Genomic DNA, 19,045 nt, shown 5'->3' on the forward strand with positions numbered 1-19,045 from the left:
TAATTAACTTGTAGGCATATACAAGTCAGTGCTCGATAGGAGTGGAAATGCAGATTTTTCTATCATTATTACTCAATTTTGTGATGAATTACTGTCATTATCAGCAATGGCTTAGTCACAAGCCTGTCTCAGAAAGTTACACAATCTTAGTATGTGGTTTATGAACTAATTGAGATGAAGAATGTAAAGCAGTTAGCATAGTTCCTGGCAAATTTTTGCTAGCAGTAGTAATAATAGAAGTAGTGGTATGGAAGGCTGAATAAAGACATCCTATTCCAAATAAAGACTTGGTATGCCCCTAAGATATCCAAGTCCTAATCATAGGAATTTGTGAATATGTTGCCTTAGAAGGCAAAAGAGGCTTTGCATATGCGATTAAATTAAGGGTCTTGAGATGGGGAGATTACCCTGGGGAGCCCAATGCAATCACAAAGTTCTTTTTTATAAGAGGGAGACAGAAGGTCAGAAAGAAATTGGAAGATGCTATGCTGCTGACTTTGTAGATGGAGGATGAGGTCATGAGCTAAGGAATGCAGGTGGCCTGATCTAGAAGTTAGAAAAAGTAAGCAAATATTCTACCCTAGAGACTCCAGAAGGAACACAGCCCCACTGTCACATTGATTTTAAGACTTCTGACCTCCAGAACTACAACATAATAAATTTGTATTGTTTTAAACCACTAAGTTTGTGGTGGTTTGTAACAGCAGCAATAGGAAGCTAATACAAGTAATAACTAAAATAGAAATTATGTTGAAGAATCTTTAGAAAGCTATCCTATATAATAAAAGGATAATATGCAAATCGACCAAATGACAGAACGACCGGTAGCTATGGCACGCACTGACCACCAGAGGGGCAGAAGCTCAATGCATGAGCTGCCCCCCTGGTGGTCAGTGTGCTCCCACAGGGGGAGCGCCACTCAGCCACAAGCTGGGCTGATGGCTGGCGAGCATAGCGAGCCTCTCCTGCCTCCGCAGCAGCACTAAGGATGTCCGACTGCGCGGGCCTAAGCCATCAGTAGGACATCCCCCGAGGGCTCCTGGACTGCTACAGGTCACAGGCCTGGCTGAGGGACTCCCCCCCCACCCCCCCAAGTGCACGAATGTTGTGCACCGGGCCTCTGGTCCTATGTAATAAAGCGGTAACATGCAAATTGACCATCACACCCTTGCACAAGATGGCCACCCCCATGTGGTCACAAGATGGCCAGAAGGGGAGGGCAGTTGTGGGTGATAAGGCCAGAAGGGGAGGGCAGTTAGGGGCAACCAGGCCAGCAGGGGAGGGCAGTTGGGGGCGAAAAGTATCTAATGAGCAAAAAAAAAAAAAAAAAGTTGGAAGCAGACAGCTGGAAGACATGCCTATAGAATTCCCAAAATAAAAACTCTAGAGAGCTTTGGCAGCTTTTCACAGAATTGCCACAGGGTCTCCGAAAAGCCAACAAGGAGGTAGAGATGGCTATGGTGATGGTGATCATAACCATTGAGCTGATAACAGTGGTCCTTCATGATGGTGGTGACTGTGATGTTAGTGACGGTAGCCATGGTGGTGATGGAGAAGATGATATGCTGATGGAGAGGGTGATAGTGGGGACAGTGATGTCATGATCTAAGTTGTTATGTGGGTCATAAGGGTCATAAAGGTGGTGATGGTGATGATAGTATTGTTGTTATTTTTAGTGGTGGTGGTGTTGAAAAGGGGAAGAAATCAAGACCTATAGGACTTGATTACAGAGAAAGGGAAAGAAAAAAAGATCTAGAAAGTAGGGATAATACAATTTTTTATTGCCCAGCTCCATTAGAAAGACTCATAGGAGAAAGGAAGCATAACATTTTTTAACTTGAGCCCCTGCTTTCAGAATTCAATCTGATAATTTTGGATTCAGGAAAGACTCCAGGTTTTTTATTTAGGAAGTGATATTAATGGCTTATTGGGTTTGAAAGTCGAGTGTTCCCATCCACCTTCACTCTTGATGGAAAAGGTCAGGGCTTCCTTATTGAACAACTTCAGGGAGCGTTATTCACTCATAAGTGTTCATGATATTCCTCGAGGAGTTTAATGCCCAGACTGAAGCTGTGCTTAAGACCTTGGCATAACAGAGTAGGCTGTGCTGGTCTGAGAAACAGGCTGGACTCTGAATTCAAGAAAGAACTAAGAAGGCAGAAAGTTCTCTGGAGGGAAAGAACTGTGCCAACAACAGGAAGACAGTCTGGCCGAGGGCTGTACAGACTCAGCAGGACATTCCCAGCTGTGGGCAGTCGTCCGTGAATGTAGAGCGGGAACTGTGATATCTCAATTTTAAGTTGCTTACTGTTCTGAACTGTGCTTGCCCTGTGTTATTCCGAAGTCATACGTCTTACAACAGCCCTGAGTCTTAAAAAATGCTGGAAAGGAGGCTATGCCCTCTCTTGGGGACATGTGGAGAAGGAACAGGACAGAAGCCTGCAGGTGATGGACACCTGAACCAGGAGAGAGGCATCAAGCAACCAGCAGGAAAATGAAACTATCCCGAATTTAAGCACCCTCTGTAGAAATTCAGGGATGTATGCTGGTCTTCCCATAAATAAGTGAGATGAGAGGGATTGAGTTATTCTAATGGGATAATCAAGAAAAGGGTGACCCTAGGAGACTGGAGAATGTGGAGATACTTAGGTACAATAATATTGTTTACTGATGTTTATCAAACAGTTATATTTATTGAACATTTACTATGTGTTAGATTCTGTATTAAGTGTCTCACGGGAATTATCTCAATTTTACAGTTCAGAAAATAAGACTTACAATAAATTATTCTGATCAATAGAATGTAGCCAGTGAGTGGCAAAGCCCTATTTAAACTTATCACCTAAATTTCAAATTCACACTCAAAATCAGTGGTCTCCAGACACTGTAATGATACATTCCTATTTTTTAAAATATTTGGGAGGCATGCATCCCAATGTATACATACTTATTTATTCATAATTGCATATATCTTCTCCACCAACAAACTACATACATTATAAAACTGACACAAAAATAGATATGAACTGAGTAAGAAAAAGATGAAGTAAATAATATAAAAGATTTTAAAAATTTAAAAACAAGAAATGTAGTTTTTATATTTATTAAATGTACACAAATATTTTTTGTTTTTGCTAAAAACAAAATAATAATAGTAGCTGGGAAAAGTATATCACAAAGACACATGTCCAAATGGGAAAAGAAGTCCACCATTGACTGAGCTTACTAAATCGCGATGCTCATTTTTTCATTCTTCCTTAGACAAAGATTTCTGTTGAAATTCAGCTAGTAAATATTCATATTTCCAGATGCCAGTCATTTTTGAAAACCAGTAGAAAACTGTTGTATTTGTGTAATTTTAACATATGGCTTCAAATTCTATTGAAACTCTTCATTTAGATGGCTTTTAAACAAAAAATTCTGCTTCCAAGTGTCTAAGAATATACATATGAACAATTTTCTGTGATACACTTATTCTTTTTAGAAGCACACTCACACAAAGTAGGAACACATCAAAATATTTTTTTTCAAAATGTTCTCTCCACAGAAGATATTTTGTGAAATACACAAATCATTTCTCACACATTGTTCCAAAGTGAAAAGATATTTTCACTTAAAACAATATTTTAAATGTGTGTGTGGTTTTTTTGTTTTGTGTTTGTTTTTTGTTTTGTTTTCAAAAATATCTTCTTGGTCACTAGAGTCAGCTACTTGTCATCAGAATAAAAGGCCAGCAACTTTGAAACATTAGTGTTTTTATAAAATAAACATGCATAATTCATCTTTAATTCTACCTTTCTTTTAAGAACTTTGTCATGAGATAACCAGTGAACCTTGGTGTGACATAAAGATTTTCATGGCCACTATCCTCTCTCCCCATCTTATAAAAATTTTCAAAAATTGAACAATTTTGCTCTAACCGGTTTGGCTCAGTGGATAGAGCATCGGACTGCGTATTGAAGGGTCCCAGGTTCGATTCCGGTCAAGGGCATGTACCTTGGTTGCGGGCACATCCCCAGTGGGGAGTGTGCAGGAGACAGCTGATCGATGTTTCTCTCTCATCGATGTTTCTAACTATCTCTCTCCCTTCCTCTCTGTAAAAAATCAATAAAATATATATTTTTTTAAAAATTGAACAATTTTGGGGGTAGAACTTGGCCAATGTTGTCCGTAAAGGGCCTGATAGTAAATGTTTCCAGTTTTTCAGGCCATACAATCTCTGTTGCAATTACTGTCCCTTACCCCTTTAGTTCTTCTGGCTGGTTGAATAAATTAAATAACATACAGCATTTTAACAGGAGAAAATCAAATTTTAATGCATGCATACAGGGAATTCACATAAGCATGAAAATTCCAAAGACAGTGAGGCTAAAGAGATATATATGTCATTTTAGACTAAGGGAGGGGAAAGTAGGCAATTCACAGGTAGGAGAGAAAGAGCAAACAACAAATTCTTGCAGGGCCACCAGAAACAAAGGGGCACTATGGGGAATCTAGCAGCAGAGTTTTGCTTGTATCCTCCCTGTCTGCCACACTTAATTTCATATGTGCGTAAGTGAAAATACTAAGATAATTATTCTAAGGTTCCTTTCCTGAAGCAGTGCTTCTGTGATACACTTATTTTTTTTATACACTTATTTATCTGAATCTCTTTAGGTAAGAAGAGTTGGGGTGGAAGTTAAACACACACACACACACACACACACACACACAAACAACGAAAACTCTTCTTGGGTTTGTTGGGTTTTAATTGTTTCAGCTCGAAATAATCTTCATGCCAGGATGGCACATCCCCAGGAGACAGACTCCTGACCCCCACACTGCTCAACTCTGCCACTGCTATCTGAAAGCAGACACAGACAATATGTAAATCAGTGAGCATGGCTTTATTTGCAAAAATAAGCATCAGGCTGGATTTGACCATGGCCATAGTTTGGCAACCCTAGATTTTGGATAATATAATTCTTAAATCCACTCAACCAAGCACTGATAACCTGAAATATGTTCCAATATCTGACGGCCAAAAGACTGCAGATGCCTCCCTCTGCTCTGAGAACTCACTTTTTCCTGAGGGTACCACACCTACTTGATATGTGCCCATCCAACAGACAGGCCTAATGAGGGTGTCAGTGTCATAAAAGTTAAAAGTTGGGGAAATTTAATATTTTTCTTTTAAATTAAAAAAAAACACTTCATTGTTGAAAGTATTACATATGTTAAAATTTCTTACATAAAAATGAATATAAGTGATGTTCCAATACTTCTGTTCATCATCTTAATTGATCATCCTTTACAACCCCTTCCCCATCCCCGTTTATTGACTTAAAGCTTCCTCACATCTGCCTGTGAACGCAGGGGATAGGTATGAAAATGGCCAGTGAGATGAAGGCGAGGCTGTGTGGGACCTTTCCGGTGTCTAACACTAGCCAACTTCCGAATGGGTGTCAATGTGATGGCTGCCTCTAAGGATGAAGGTCAAGGAGTACAGAGACGAACTAATGGAAGAAGAAACAGGGCTTGTGGCTCTTGGAAAGACTTTCCAATCCCCACCCAGGCACCATGTTACCACACTACATTTTTATTATTTATTTAGACCTATGTCTTTACCACTAGACTGTGAGCTCCTGGAGGGGATCTTTGTATCTTCAGTACCTTTGTATGATGAACACTCAATCAGTAATGTTTGTTGAGTGTGTGCAGAGGTGCAGAAGAATTCCCATTCTTAAGGAATAAGGTGGAGATTAGCTAAGATAAGACAGGGACTTAAAAATATAAGGCAGCTTATGTCCCCAAACTGTCACTGTGCATCACAGACCCACCCTAAGTGATGGAGGGAGGAAATGACTATGACTCAGCAGACTGGGATATTTCACCACCATCAGACGTGTTACAGAGGAGGTGGCAGGTAAGGCCCCAGGAATTGTAATTGTGTTTTTTATTCACAGATAACCAGAGTGGCAATAATTTAGTTGATTGGGTCAACACAGACTGCAGGACTGGAAAAGTCTGATAAAACACAATCTACTTAATGCCCAATTGTGTGGTTTGTTTGCATTTATTGAACTGGAAAATACCAAATCCCTTTTCACTTGGCAGCGCATGAATATTGCCTGCCATACTAAGTGCAAATCTTAGGCCATATCAAGATATCAGCCAGCTGACGATGGATTGCCCTTAAGCAGGCATGACCTCCCCTGAAGACAAAGGTTAATCCTATTTTCTGTATTTCATATGTTTGTACGGGTGTCAGTTTATAATGTCTCGAGTGTTGTTAAATCTGGATAGTGTTTGTCGATTAACATTCCTTTGGTCACATTAAGCTTTGTAGGCTCTGATGTATAGGTTTGCATTCTTGCTCTTGCTCTCTCTCTCTCTCTCCCTTTCTCAGCTCAGCTCTTGGAAAATTCCTGCTGAACCAACATATTCACTTCTCTTTGGGACAGGGAAATGGACCACATAATTTGAAACACAGTGAATAAATAGAAGTGTGAGCAGAATGCAAAAGCAGGAAATTAATGTTACTTTTCAAATAGCAGAGGACTCTGCTTGGTGGAGAAAACCTTGAATCCTAGCCCCAGCTTTTCTGATAGCTTCATCCAAGTTCCTTAACTCTTCTAGCCCTCGGTTTCCTCATCTCCACAATGAGTGGGTCAGATCGCTCCTGCCCCTTCCAACTCTGATTCTAAGACAAATTATGGAATAGTAAATCTATAGCTTGAACCATTGATACTAAAGACCTTGACCTTAGAGACAGAGTATGCTTCATACAGAAAGTCAACCAATACTAGGCTGAGTGACTCCAAAGAGGGATCTCAAAAATAGAAGGTAGAAATACAAGTCCAACTCCAAGATTATTTATACTTATCACACCAAGCTCCACTGGACTGTCCAACATATTTGCTGCCTGTACTAGAGCAACCCCTCCCTGGGACAGAGTCAAGTCCAGTTGTGATTTCCAGAGTCCTGTCTGAATTATTCTGTCTCTCTCAGGTTCCTCTCTCTCCACCTCCACTAGCCAGGGCCCACACCACAGCCCTCTCCCTCCTTCTCCAAGAACAACAGAGGGTGTGTGACTTCAAGGGCCACAGAAGCCTTCCCTGAAACCTGACCTTGAGGACAAGGGACCCTGACCTGGAGCTGGCCCAGCCCTCGTCAGTGACCCAATTTTTTAAAAATTATTTTTATTGATTTCAGAGAGGAAGAGAGAGAGAAACATCAATGATGAGAGAGAACCATTGACTGGCTGCCTCCTGCATGCCCCACACTGGGGATCAAGCCCACAACCCAGGCAGATGCCCCAACTGGGAATGGAACCCTGACCTCCTGGTTCACAGGTCGACACTTAATTATGGAGCCATGTTGGCCGGGCACCGACCCACTTTTTAATAACTTCCTCCCCTGTGATCAGGTGCTGTTGGCACAGATAACAGGCCTGCCGCCTGGTAAGGCTCCTGGGATCCGGACTCTGGCTTTCTCTGCTGGGCTCACGCTGCCGTGTAAGACCAACAGCCTAGCAAGTGTCCAAAACACCTTGCTTCTGAACCCGCTTCACAGAGGGGTAGACTCTGCCAAGAACTGATGACATTCCCTTCTCGGATGATACGCTCAAAGCTGCTATCCACGCGCTGACCGCTGAGGGCGAGCGGTTTCTCTTGGCTCCTCCTCTGTAGGGTTGTGCTCTCTGACTCAGCTTCACACGCAGCTGTTCTCTGGGGTGTTGTTACCATGGCTTCTTTCTAATGAGCCATTTGTCCTTCCTGCAGCCCCACTGGCATCAAACCGCAGGCCGCTCCCCAGGCTCTGCCCCTGCCAGAGTCTCACAGCCACCTTGATGCTGATGGAAATTTTGCCTCCAAGCGAATTAATTCCTCACGATTCCACTGGATCCATATTTAATGCATTTTTTAAAAATAGATACTGAATGTCATTTCCACAGCTATTTCGGGTTATTGACAGCAATTTTTCTTTCAAATAAAACTTTTATATGCACAAATGATTTATTTATCGTGGGGCAGGTTTTATTCCCAGGAGGAGGAGTAAGGACTATTTGCTCTCCTTCTCTGGCACAGCATTGTAGGAAGCCACAGATACTGGGCTTGGAATAAGAGACATCTGAAAAACATCTTATTTCCATCATATTTCTTAAAATTTTACTGGTAGCTGAAGACTCTTATCAGTCCATAATCATTAATGGTCCAGAACATGAAATAGCTGTGAGAGTTTAGAAAAACATTCTTGCTGGAACAAGTTCGTTCTTAGAAACCCAGGCCTGTTCTAACTTAGAAGGAAGCAAACTGTAATATTGTATATGCATTGGAAAGTCTTTTTCAAGAAAAGTCACCTTTTTTTTCAATTCTCTGTCTGAACATTGGTCGACGGTTAGTTGTTGAGATCTTTAAATGGATAGAAATGAGTGCACTGTTTTCCAAAAACGATGCCCATCCTAAGAGAAAATGCCTTTTCTGAAATGATTCCTAAGCTCATCATAGAGACCAGGCCCAAGCCCTGGCTGAGAAATGCCCATATGTTTAGTTAGCCAAGAAGGTGACTAATTCTAGGAGCTTTTCCACTTTTAACACTCAAATTCATTCCAGCTGGAACTGTGATATATAAGTACACATGAAAAGAACTTCCTATGAACATTACATATATAATTATACTCCAATGCTTTATTTTTCAAAACATGTTTATTAAATAGCTAAGATATGCAAAAGGTAAAAAGTGAAAACATTACAAAAAATATACAGAGTTTCCCTAATTCTCCCCCAGCCCCTGTTGAGGCAAAAACTGTTATCAGTGTCTTACATACACCCTCCCAAAGATAATATGTACGTGTATATATATTTTTCAAAGATGATAGCATATTGAGCTCAGTTCCTGCACCTTGCTTTTCCTCACATAATTTATCTTGGAGCTCAACCTCATTCTTTCTAACGACTGCCAAGTTCTCTCATATGGATGTTCCATAATTTCTTAGCCACTCCCCTAGTGATGAACTTCTGTGTTGTTCAAAGTCTTTTGCTATTGCAAGCTATGCTGTGGAAAATATCCCTATATATACATCTTCATTCATAAGTGCCATCATTTCTATAGATGAAATTACTAGAAGTGTAGGGGTTGTTGGGTCTAAAGATAGTACTTCTTTAATTTTGATAGATATTCAATGTTGACCTCCTTAGAGACTGAATCAATTTACCAGTTATTCTTGCATAGCTCCCCCAACTCAAAACAAAACAAAAACAGTATGAGAAGACAATGCTCTCCTAATCAATCTCTTCATTCTATTTGAGTTTCTGCCATTGTGGAATTGCTTTAAACAGAAGTGTATCTAACAGAACATGACACAGCATAACATCACCATTCAGGTCTCAAATCCAGTGTTACTCCCTCAGCAATGTTTCTCTGACCATCCAGCACACACATCCCCAGTCACTCTCTACGCCATTATCCTCTGTATGGTCTTACTATAACTTGTCACTATTGGAAATTACTTTGCTTTCGTGTTTATTGTTTGCCACGACCCTGCCACCCTGCTTAGAAGGTGAGCCATGAGAGAGCAGAAAGCATGACGGCCTATGTTGTTCACCTTGTGCCTGCACCAGTACCTGCCATGGAATCAGCACTCAGTACATGTGTGTTGAATAAAACTCTGGGTCCAAAGGTACCCTTGGTCTCCATGGATGTGAGTTTGCTCTGGAATAATTTCCCAGAGCCCTTCCCTCACCCCCACCCCGCCCAAGAAAGCCAGGAGGGTGGAGGGCTCAAAGGAATTTCTAACCCATTCTGGGAATATCTTACAGGCTTTGGAGGGAAAACAAGGCTCACACTAATTTCAAGGGAAAAACAAAACAAAACATGGGGCTGGTAGAAACTACCCAGTCCTTTGATTTGGGCCTGAAGAAAAATAAGTCCCATAGTCCTTGGTCTGGACAAACTGTGGAATAGAAATTAATATTTGTGAAGTGGTTTGAGTGTCCAGCACCATAGCTATGATTATTAAGAGAACAGAGAGAGATTCTTTAATGAAAAATAAAGCAGAGGGCTTTGACTTTTAGTTTATAAACACCCTGTTCTGAGGAAGCTCTATCAGATGGCATCTGCCATAGAGGTGATTCAGTGAAGACAGGTCGTAATAAATGAGTGTTTGTCAAAGGAGTGTTTCTAAATCCTCTGAGGGTTCTTGGGCTGGGTCCCGGGTGTGGCTGGCAAGTTCGGCTAGGCCTAATTAATTAGATTCAGCCATGTGGGAAACTTTAATAATGACTGTTGGTGTAAACATTTCTTGCTAGCCATTCACTAGCTTGGCACCAGTAAGACATGAAAATGTGATTTGAGCTTTCTAGACCTTATACAAGGTGGGCAAAAGTAGGTTTATAGTTGTGAGTTTGAACACAGAGTTTATTCTTGTATTATTATGTATTAATTATTGCATTATTTTCCACACGAACAACTGTAAACCTACTCTTTCTCCACCCTGTATATTCTGGGAGATACAGGGGCTACCATGTATCTTCCCACTGGAAAACATTCCTCAGTCTTGACTACTTAAATTCATGGAGTAGGTCCTTTTAGTTACTAAAGAATGTGCATTTCTCAGAATACTTAGAGGTGTGCGACTTAGTTTCTCATAGAGAAATTGCATCTAGCCTTTCATGCCTCCATGCCATCCATGGGGTGGCTTTGTGGATTCAGACCCCCTTCATCCCTATTAGTCATCTTCCCCAGTTCTTTAAATGGACAATGGATGTTTCCTCAAGCTTGCAGTGCTATGAAAGTGCAGCTTCAAAGACAAGTCTTCTAGCTGCCCCCCCTTCCATGTTCCTGAGTACCCCCATGGAGCACCCTTCAAGTCACCCCTTGGGAGGGTCCTCCAGATCTGAAGACACTGGAGAAAGCAGCCAGTTCAGAGCTCTACCCAAAGAAAGCCTCATGTGTCCACTCTCTACTTCTTCCCTGCCGGACACACCCCTTCCAGGGAAGTCATTCTTAGCCGCCTTTCATAGAGCGCCCTTCTCTGATCTCAGCAAAGCCAGGGACGGAACCAGCGGCGCCAGATGCAGGAGGACTTTTCTGAGTCGCCAGGCGGTTTCTCCTCAGACCTGGACTTTACACGTGGAAGCTTCCAACTATAACGCTTCACAAAAGGGCCCTCACTCTAAGGGCTGTACAAAGCCCTTACTCTCCGAGACTGGGGCATTTGGTTAGATGCCCTCTCCATGGCTGGGAAGAGAGTACAATGCTGCATTGGGGGTGACTGGAGCATTCAAAGTTTGTTTGAATCACATGATTTCTAAAATGTAAAAGCCAACATTGATCTGAGGGGCTCAAGACACTCCCTTTCACCGCATATATTTTCTAGACCTTTTGTAAAATGCCCTCAAAGAAAAAGGAACTGCATATTTGTGTTCAAGAAATGTATACGATTTTGCAAAGAAGTGATGCTAGAATTTGGTCCCACTTAAGATTCTCCAATATCTATTTTTCCTTATAGGTTATGAGACATCAATTTTCCTGCCTTAGATTTTGCCCAGGAAATAAGAATTTTCCCACAAGTAACTTAAGTTGCCTGGTTGGGGGGTCGGCGGGAGGGAAGATATAGAGAAACACATACTCCCTAGCATGTGGAATGAGGAGTGATGTTATAATTTCCATTCAGATGATCCACTGAGATTGTTTCTGAAACAAAATGCCCTTTAATTAAGAGAGGCCTTAGGAAGGCTAAGAGTCTTTACAATGTTTGTCCTTCAATTGAACACCTAACAAGAACCTGTGTATCAACTCAGTCTTCCAGAGCCAAGGGAGCAGCAGTGAGGACATGGCTTTCTCTGTAGTTACCGAATCCTCTACAGAACTGTTCTGTCGGGTCCTGGGGACAGGGTGACCAGTGCTGCTATGGCTGTAGCCTAACCCTGAGACATTAGAGAAGCCAGTGTGGGGTATTGTCTTAGCTTGGTCTGTCAGCGCAAAAGACCATAGACTGGGTGGCTTAAACAGCAGAAAGGTGTTTTCTCACTGTTCTGGAGGCTGAAGTCCAAGATCAGAGTGTCACTATGGCCCTCTTCTTGGTTTGCAGGTGGCCATCTTCTCACTGTGTCAGAATGAGAGAGAGAGAGAGAGAGAGAAAGAGAGAGAGAGAGAGAGAGAGAGAGAGAGAGAGAGAGAGAGAGAGCATGAGGTTTCTGCCCAAAGGCCCAACTCCAAATAACATCACACTGGGGCTTCAACACATGAGTTGGGGTGGGGGAACACAATTCAGTTCAGAGCATTATATCGGGATAACTGAGGAAGCTTGAACCAATCATCTTACTTCAAAATATGTGTCCTTCCTCATCTGTAGCATAGAGGCCATTTTGGAGCAATCTTCTGTGATTTCTTCAGAGAAACTCAATCAAAAGCCTATTTCAATGGCCTTTCTCAGTGAGTTGATTAAGGAATGCCCGGCTCACAAAGGCACCTGCCAGGCAAGGCCCAGCCGTTAGCACCGAAGGCTAACGATGCAGTTGAGATTCATTCACTGTTCACCAATCTTTATTGACCCTCTACAATGAGCCAGGCCCAGGTCTAGGCACTGGGGATACAAGAGCTAAGAAAACATCAACTCTCCCTGCCTTTATGAAGCTCCCATTGACATCTGCACCAATAGGCTGGCCAGAGCTAGAGGCTTTGGAAGGCTCAGGTGTGAGTGCTCAATCAGTCCCGCATTTTAAAAAGTGCTTTGTTTAGTGTTTTATCCCTTTGTCAAGTTTTGAGCTACCCCATGAGTACCTGCTCTTCAGAGGAGGTAAAGCTGTCCAGGGTAGGACCCGAGGGACAGGAGCCTTGCCCACAAGTGCTGCCTGGCTGTGCGGCTGACATGCTTGCTGTGCGGCCCTGGACTGCCTGCCAGATTCCACCTTGTGCTCATGTCTTCATTGACAAAGCAGGGGTGATGCTATCGGCCCGCCTCCAGGGATGTGTGGGAATCACCCACCAGACAGCATTTGGAAAGTCCACGTAGATGTGAGGACAGGTCAACGAAGTGAGCTTTGCAACTTGCCTCCGCCTGGCTACTTGCTGTCTGCCTTTCAGGAGATCTGCATGTCATCGCCTGATGTCGACACCAGCTGTGCAAAGGTAAGAGGCTGAGGGAGCCAGGTGGCCCAGGAGAGAGACACTTAGGCAGGCTCCGGGCAAGAAAGAGCCCTTGTCTCTGGTTCCTTATTCAAATCCCTTCAAAAGAGGCATGACTTGCCCAACGTGGGCAAACAGTTTCCAAGACTGATGAGTTTCATTTACACAGAAGAGAACAAGAAGTTACCCCTGGGAGGCATTTATTTTCTGAGAAGCCCTGGGCAGCCAGCAGCTGTGGGCACGTGGCCAGATACTCCAGGTGGAACCTGCCGTTACCTGCATTCCCCCCAGGAATTATTTGATATGGCGATGGTGTCCGTGGAGCTAAGTAGGGTGTGGAAGATGCACGGTGGTCCTGCTTGCACGGTGGGGCTGCTGAGAGAGGTGGGGGAAAGGTGGAAGTTAATGACTCAACTTCTATCCCCGCCCCCTATTCTGTTCAATGTTTTTCCTCATTTAGGGAAGTAATATATATCGTGGTGAGATGATTTATCATCAATAAAGCAATGTTGAAATGGAAGGCATGAGAGAAAGCCATGTAGTTATCTGGGCAACCAAAACTGCAAAGGTAAGCTCAGTATGTAGTTAAGGCACAAAGATCTTTGAAGATTGGCAGGGTGGCAAGATGTGGCATTGCTAGGGATTCCCCCACAGTTTAAAAGAAAACTCTCTTTTAGTCAACTTGCTACCCCTCCTCACCTCAGATTGAATGGAAAGTTTTATCCCAAGGAAAATAAATTGTCCTAGCAAAGGAAATTTTTAAAAAATATATACTTCCATTGATTTCAGAAAGGACGGGAGAGGGAGAGAGAGAGAGAAAGAAACATCAATGATGAGGGAGAATCATTGATTGGCTGCCTCCAGCACACCCCACACTGAGGACTGAGCCCGCAACCTGGGCATATGCCCTGACCGGGAATCAAACCATGACCTCTTGGTTCATAGGTCAGTGCTCAACCACTGAGCCACACTGGCTGGGAACAAAGGAAATGTTTTTGCTTTGAACAACATAAATTGGGAGCTGGGCCTCTCGCTACTCTGACTCTTCTTTCCTTCCCTCCTCCTCTCCTTTCTTTTCGCTTCTTCTTCCCCTCCCTGCTCTTCACCACGATGAACAGGTTTTGGTCCTTTAAGTAAAAAGTAATACCTTTCTGGCCTCTCCTCTGAGGTGTTCCAAGTGCGTCACAGGCCCGCCTGCTGAGACTGGAGAGCGGAGTTCCATCTGGCTGGAGAGAGAGGTCTCCTGCGTTGCAGTCACAGTGCATTGTTTCGGGTTATCAGCGCCCAGCGAGGAGGCCCGGCGGGAGGCCAGGATCCAGGGGGAATGCTGGTAGGTGACAGCCACGCTCTGGGCTGAGTTCACAGGAAGCCAGGCTTCCACCCTGGGAAAGCCAGGGAGGCCTGTGCATTCGGTGATGGGAGAGGATGCCCTGCAGCCTTTGCGGGCAAGGTGTCTGACTGCATGTGGGATGTTTCCTCAGAGGGTTCCTGGCAAATTCCTAACGGGAGCAGAGCAAGAACAAAACCACAAAACCACACAAGGTGGCCATTACTTTGAGACCCTGTGCTCTCTCTTCCTGGGTCCCAGTCGTTGCGACTTCAGTGGGCGCCTCAGAGCCGCATCTCTCTGGCCACCTGAGCCCCAGGCGCTGCCTTCTTTCCTGGTTTCATAGAATAAGAGCTAGATGATGCTGAATTCTGATTTCTACTCTGAACAGTCAGCAGAGCTGAGTTCTAAACTATGCTGTCCCCCGCCCCCACACATTTGTGTTTTGTTTGCTTGGACCAGGGTCCTTCTTTAACAGGCTGGTTTGCTTTCCACTCAATGATCAACTTATGAATAAAAAACACTGGGAGCTGTGGGTTCTCACTGGGGCTTTGGGGACATCAGACTGATGATTCAAGAACAGTGACCTTAGATGTGATGACCAGGGCCGCAGGCCACCTTGCAAACCTGCTAACATCCCCAGGTCTGTGGGAAGGAAGGAGCCAGCGATGGCCTTTGCACTCTTGAATAGCCTCCGGCCCAGGGTTTCAGCCCCATCAGAGCTTCCTTCACCCTGAGAAGAGCTGCTCTGACATGCAGTTTTCTGCATAAAAGATGAAGTCGGGCCTGAGGGATGGGCTGGACATGAATCCACTTAGTGGTTATTCCAGGGTCACCCTCTTCCTGTGCTCAGACGGGCAAGTCCCTCTGTGGGTTTGGAAACACTTCTGTTTTGGCTGGAGTTAACTCTACAATGGCACCAGCAGCCCTGACTGTGGGTCGGGCAGGCAGTGGACACCTGGTGGGCCTGGGGCCAGAGTTGCGATGATGAAGTTTGTAGGGGCAGCATGTTGTCTGAGGAGAGTCATTATCATTTACCTGTCACTGTGCTGACTTTCACTGGGTTTTCAGTGTAGTTTTCCCCCCTTCCCCAGAAAAGGTAACATCAGCTCTCAGAAGATTCAAAAAATTCCAAGCATAGGGATCATTATATTTCTTATCAGTTAAAAAATTGAACAGAATTACAAGGAGGCGGGGTAATACGTTGATCCTTGTCAAAGCTAGGTCATAGGTACAGGAAGCATAAGTATACTATTTTCTATACATTTAAATGTTGTGAAAGCATTTAAATAATTTTTTTTGGGAAAAAGATTGAATACCCGTTTGAAATGACTCAAAGACACTTCATATGTGCAAATTCTATTTTTAAGATTAATAACTTTATTTTTTAAATAAATCTTTATTGTTGAAAGTATTATATATGTTCCCCCCTCCTCCCGCCCATGGCTCTCCCGCAGGCCCCCCCCCCCCCCAAGTGCAAATTATTACTTAATTATGATCAAGAACTATCAAGAACTAAGCACTTAGCCTTGGATCTGAGGATCTATGGGCCAGGCCTTTGCTTTACATGCAAGATTTCTAAATCTCATAATAGCCCTGCGGAAACAGGATAATTAATCCAATTTACTCAAGGAGGCTAAATGATTAGCTCAAGTCACCTGTTAAGTAACAGAGTTAATGAGCAAACACAAATCTGTCTTTCCTTAAGAAGCACAGCTTTCCACAACATGATTCCCTAGACCAGGGGCCAAGCTCAGCTGGTCCCAAGAGTGACCTGGGACACAGACAGGTCCCTCTCCTAGAGCGCCCACATCAGAAATGAGGCTGGGAAGGCTGGGTTTTACCCCCAGGCGATTTTCATGGGAAGGAGAATTTAGGAAATTCAGTTCTCTTTCATTTGATGACTCTTGGATTCTCCTCTCAAAAAAACAAAACAAAACTTGTTTCTCCAAAGTGCCCTGCTCTTTAGAGGTTGTCTTTTAAAACATGCTGTTTCTAAGCCAACATAAAACATTGCTAATTCCTTTCCTTTGAATTTATTAGTTTATGACATAGTTTTGTTTCTCCCCTGCTGGGAAAGGATGTCCTAAGAGCAGGGAAATCTGGGGCCAGGGAATCGCTAAAAGGTGGTAAAAAAAATTGCAAAATAGGAAGGCGGGGAAATCAACGTCCTTTCCCTCCCAGTTTCCTCTAGCACCAGCCAACACCACACCCTCGTGGGTGTAGATTTGATCTTTCTACATAGTAAAGTCTGAAAATATCTTTGAAAGAGGACAACACGCCCTCCGTTCCTGCAGAGGATTTGAATCTAGGAATCAATCCTATTTTTTCAAAGGCCAATTTTGATATCTGGATTGTCTTCCTCCATGCCTCTTCCTTGCCCAAGTGCAATAAGTGTTTGCTGTATGGATGCAAGGGCCAGATCCAGGCTAGAAAGGACATTGGGCGTATTCGAATTGCCAAGGGTCAGAAAGTGAATCATTTCATATCATAGGTCTGAGTTCCAGGAAACCATCCATGTAACTCCTGAATCCTTTGGAGATACTGGCATTCAAAGAGGCATGGATGATTTCAGCTTTATTTTAGGCCTGGGGGACTGCATTGGGTTGTGAATATCTGCAAACACACACACACACACACACACACACACACACACACACACACACACACCTATCTATGAAAACCACAATCTCAGTGACTCCTGACATTGTTGACAAATGTTTATCCTTCCCAATAGCATGTCCACTCTCACTGAGAAGGATCCAGAAGGGCCTCTTTAATATGCCCTGTGAGAGAAGAGAACACACTGGATCCCCCCTCCCTTTTGCTTGTCAAGGCTAAGAAAACATTCAAGTCCATGGCTTCTTTTCTCAACCAGCTGAACCAAGGACAGGGAAGAGAATGAGAGCAGGACCCTCACTAATCCCTGCATCTGATCTCAAGTCCAAAGATGACGAGCTTCTTCAAAGAAAGAATTCTTTGACTGTGTCTGTATAATCTTGAGGCAGGGGATGAAGGCAGCTGAGGCCTGTGGGCACCCACTGTAGGAATGGATCTTCTGACTTCCAGCCAGACGTCAGGTGGTCCAGAGAAGTGTAGCTGCAGGAATCAGAGACACCATGAGGTCCAGGGTCCATTATTAGCAATCATTCTGAGGAGAGACTGTATGGTCAACCACTGGCCAGACTTCCTGTCCTGGACCCTGATAGGGGACTCTGAAGGCACACAATAGGGGCATTGGCAGTTCTAATAGAAACCTCCTCAGAACCATTTATAAAGTTCTATGATCTTAGAGACTCGGGCCTCTAGGAATCTCAGACCTAGAAAGCACCTCAGAGCCATTTCATGGTGCCTGGTCATAGGGTAAGAGATACCTTGTAAGTGAGCTTTCCACTTCTCCCTTGAAGCCCTAAGAAGTCTCTGGTGAGCAACTTTTGGAAGAAGTATTCTAAAGATGCTATCTACCCACCTGTTTTATTAAACAGGTGTTAACAAACATACAACCCTTTCTTAATAACTTGACGTCACCCTTTAGCTTCTGTTTTCCCATCTATAAAAGGAGAAAAATAGCCCTGACTTTATAGGGTTGTCAGGATTGAATGAGACATGACATGGGAAGTGTTTAGCATAGTGCCTGCCAGTGTTAAGTAAATAACAATGAGAACGAAGTCTTAGCAACTCAAACCATCAGGTACGACCTTCTTTGCTGACAACACGGTGACTGTCTCCAACAGCTCCATGACACACCCCATTCAGTTTGTTGTTTATTATCTACTGTGGGCCTGGGAACTAGAAAAAATCAAACATGTCCAGACTATATGTTTATATGCTCAATTAAAATCAATAAATCTCCAAATGAGTGTTTATAAGTACAACTGCATGAGTGCTTTATCTAATCTGCAGAAACCTTCCCCCACCCAGGAACAGAGGCTGTGTTTTGAAGGGTTGAGCATATTATAAATCAGCTCTCCAGTGTCTAGATGAATGAGCTGTTACTGTATTTACCATTCCCTACCCATATTCGGTCATATTTCTCTCTAATAAAGAAGTTTTAATTACACAACTTTAAGGTCCTGCTGGGAAGTTACTCTTTCCACCTCCTGGGAGGGACACACTAGAGAACATTGGAAGTGATGTATTGTGATCAGTGTAAACCAAAACCCGGTCCTTGGAGGACCATCCAGATTTAGAAGTACCAGATGTTTGTCAACCCAGGAGACATCTCTAGTCTTGCTTGTGCAAAACAAATCTCACAAGGAGTGTTTATCTCTGGCTCTGTAAGAAAGGTCATGGAAAAATGAAACAATGATGTGTTTCTGGGTTGTCAGTCTTTATCATCCTAAGGCAGGGAGTGTGATATGATGTGATTTTTTTTGTTATATAAAACAGACAGATACAGATGTAGTGAACTGTTGTTGATTTTGCTAGCCCAGCACCACTCATTCCTCTTTTGATAACATCACTCCAGTCCAGGGATGGGTGATGACAACTTAAGCCTGGCCAATCAGAGCACCATATCTGAAAGGGATCACAGTATTTGTTCAGAGATAAATGTTCTAGCCCAGTAGTCGGCAAACTCATTAGTCAACAGAGTCAAATGTCAACAGG

This window comes from Myotis nattereri (genome assembly GCF_964212035.1).
Source record: "Myotis nattereri genome assembly, chromosome: 3".
NCBI classification, from domain to species: domain Eukaryota; kingdom Metazoa; phylum Chordata; class Mammalia; order Chiroptera; family Vespertilionidae; genus Myotis; species Myotis nattereri.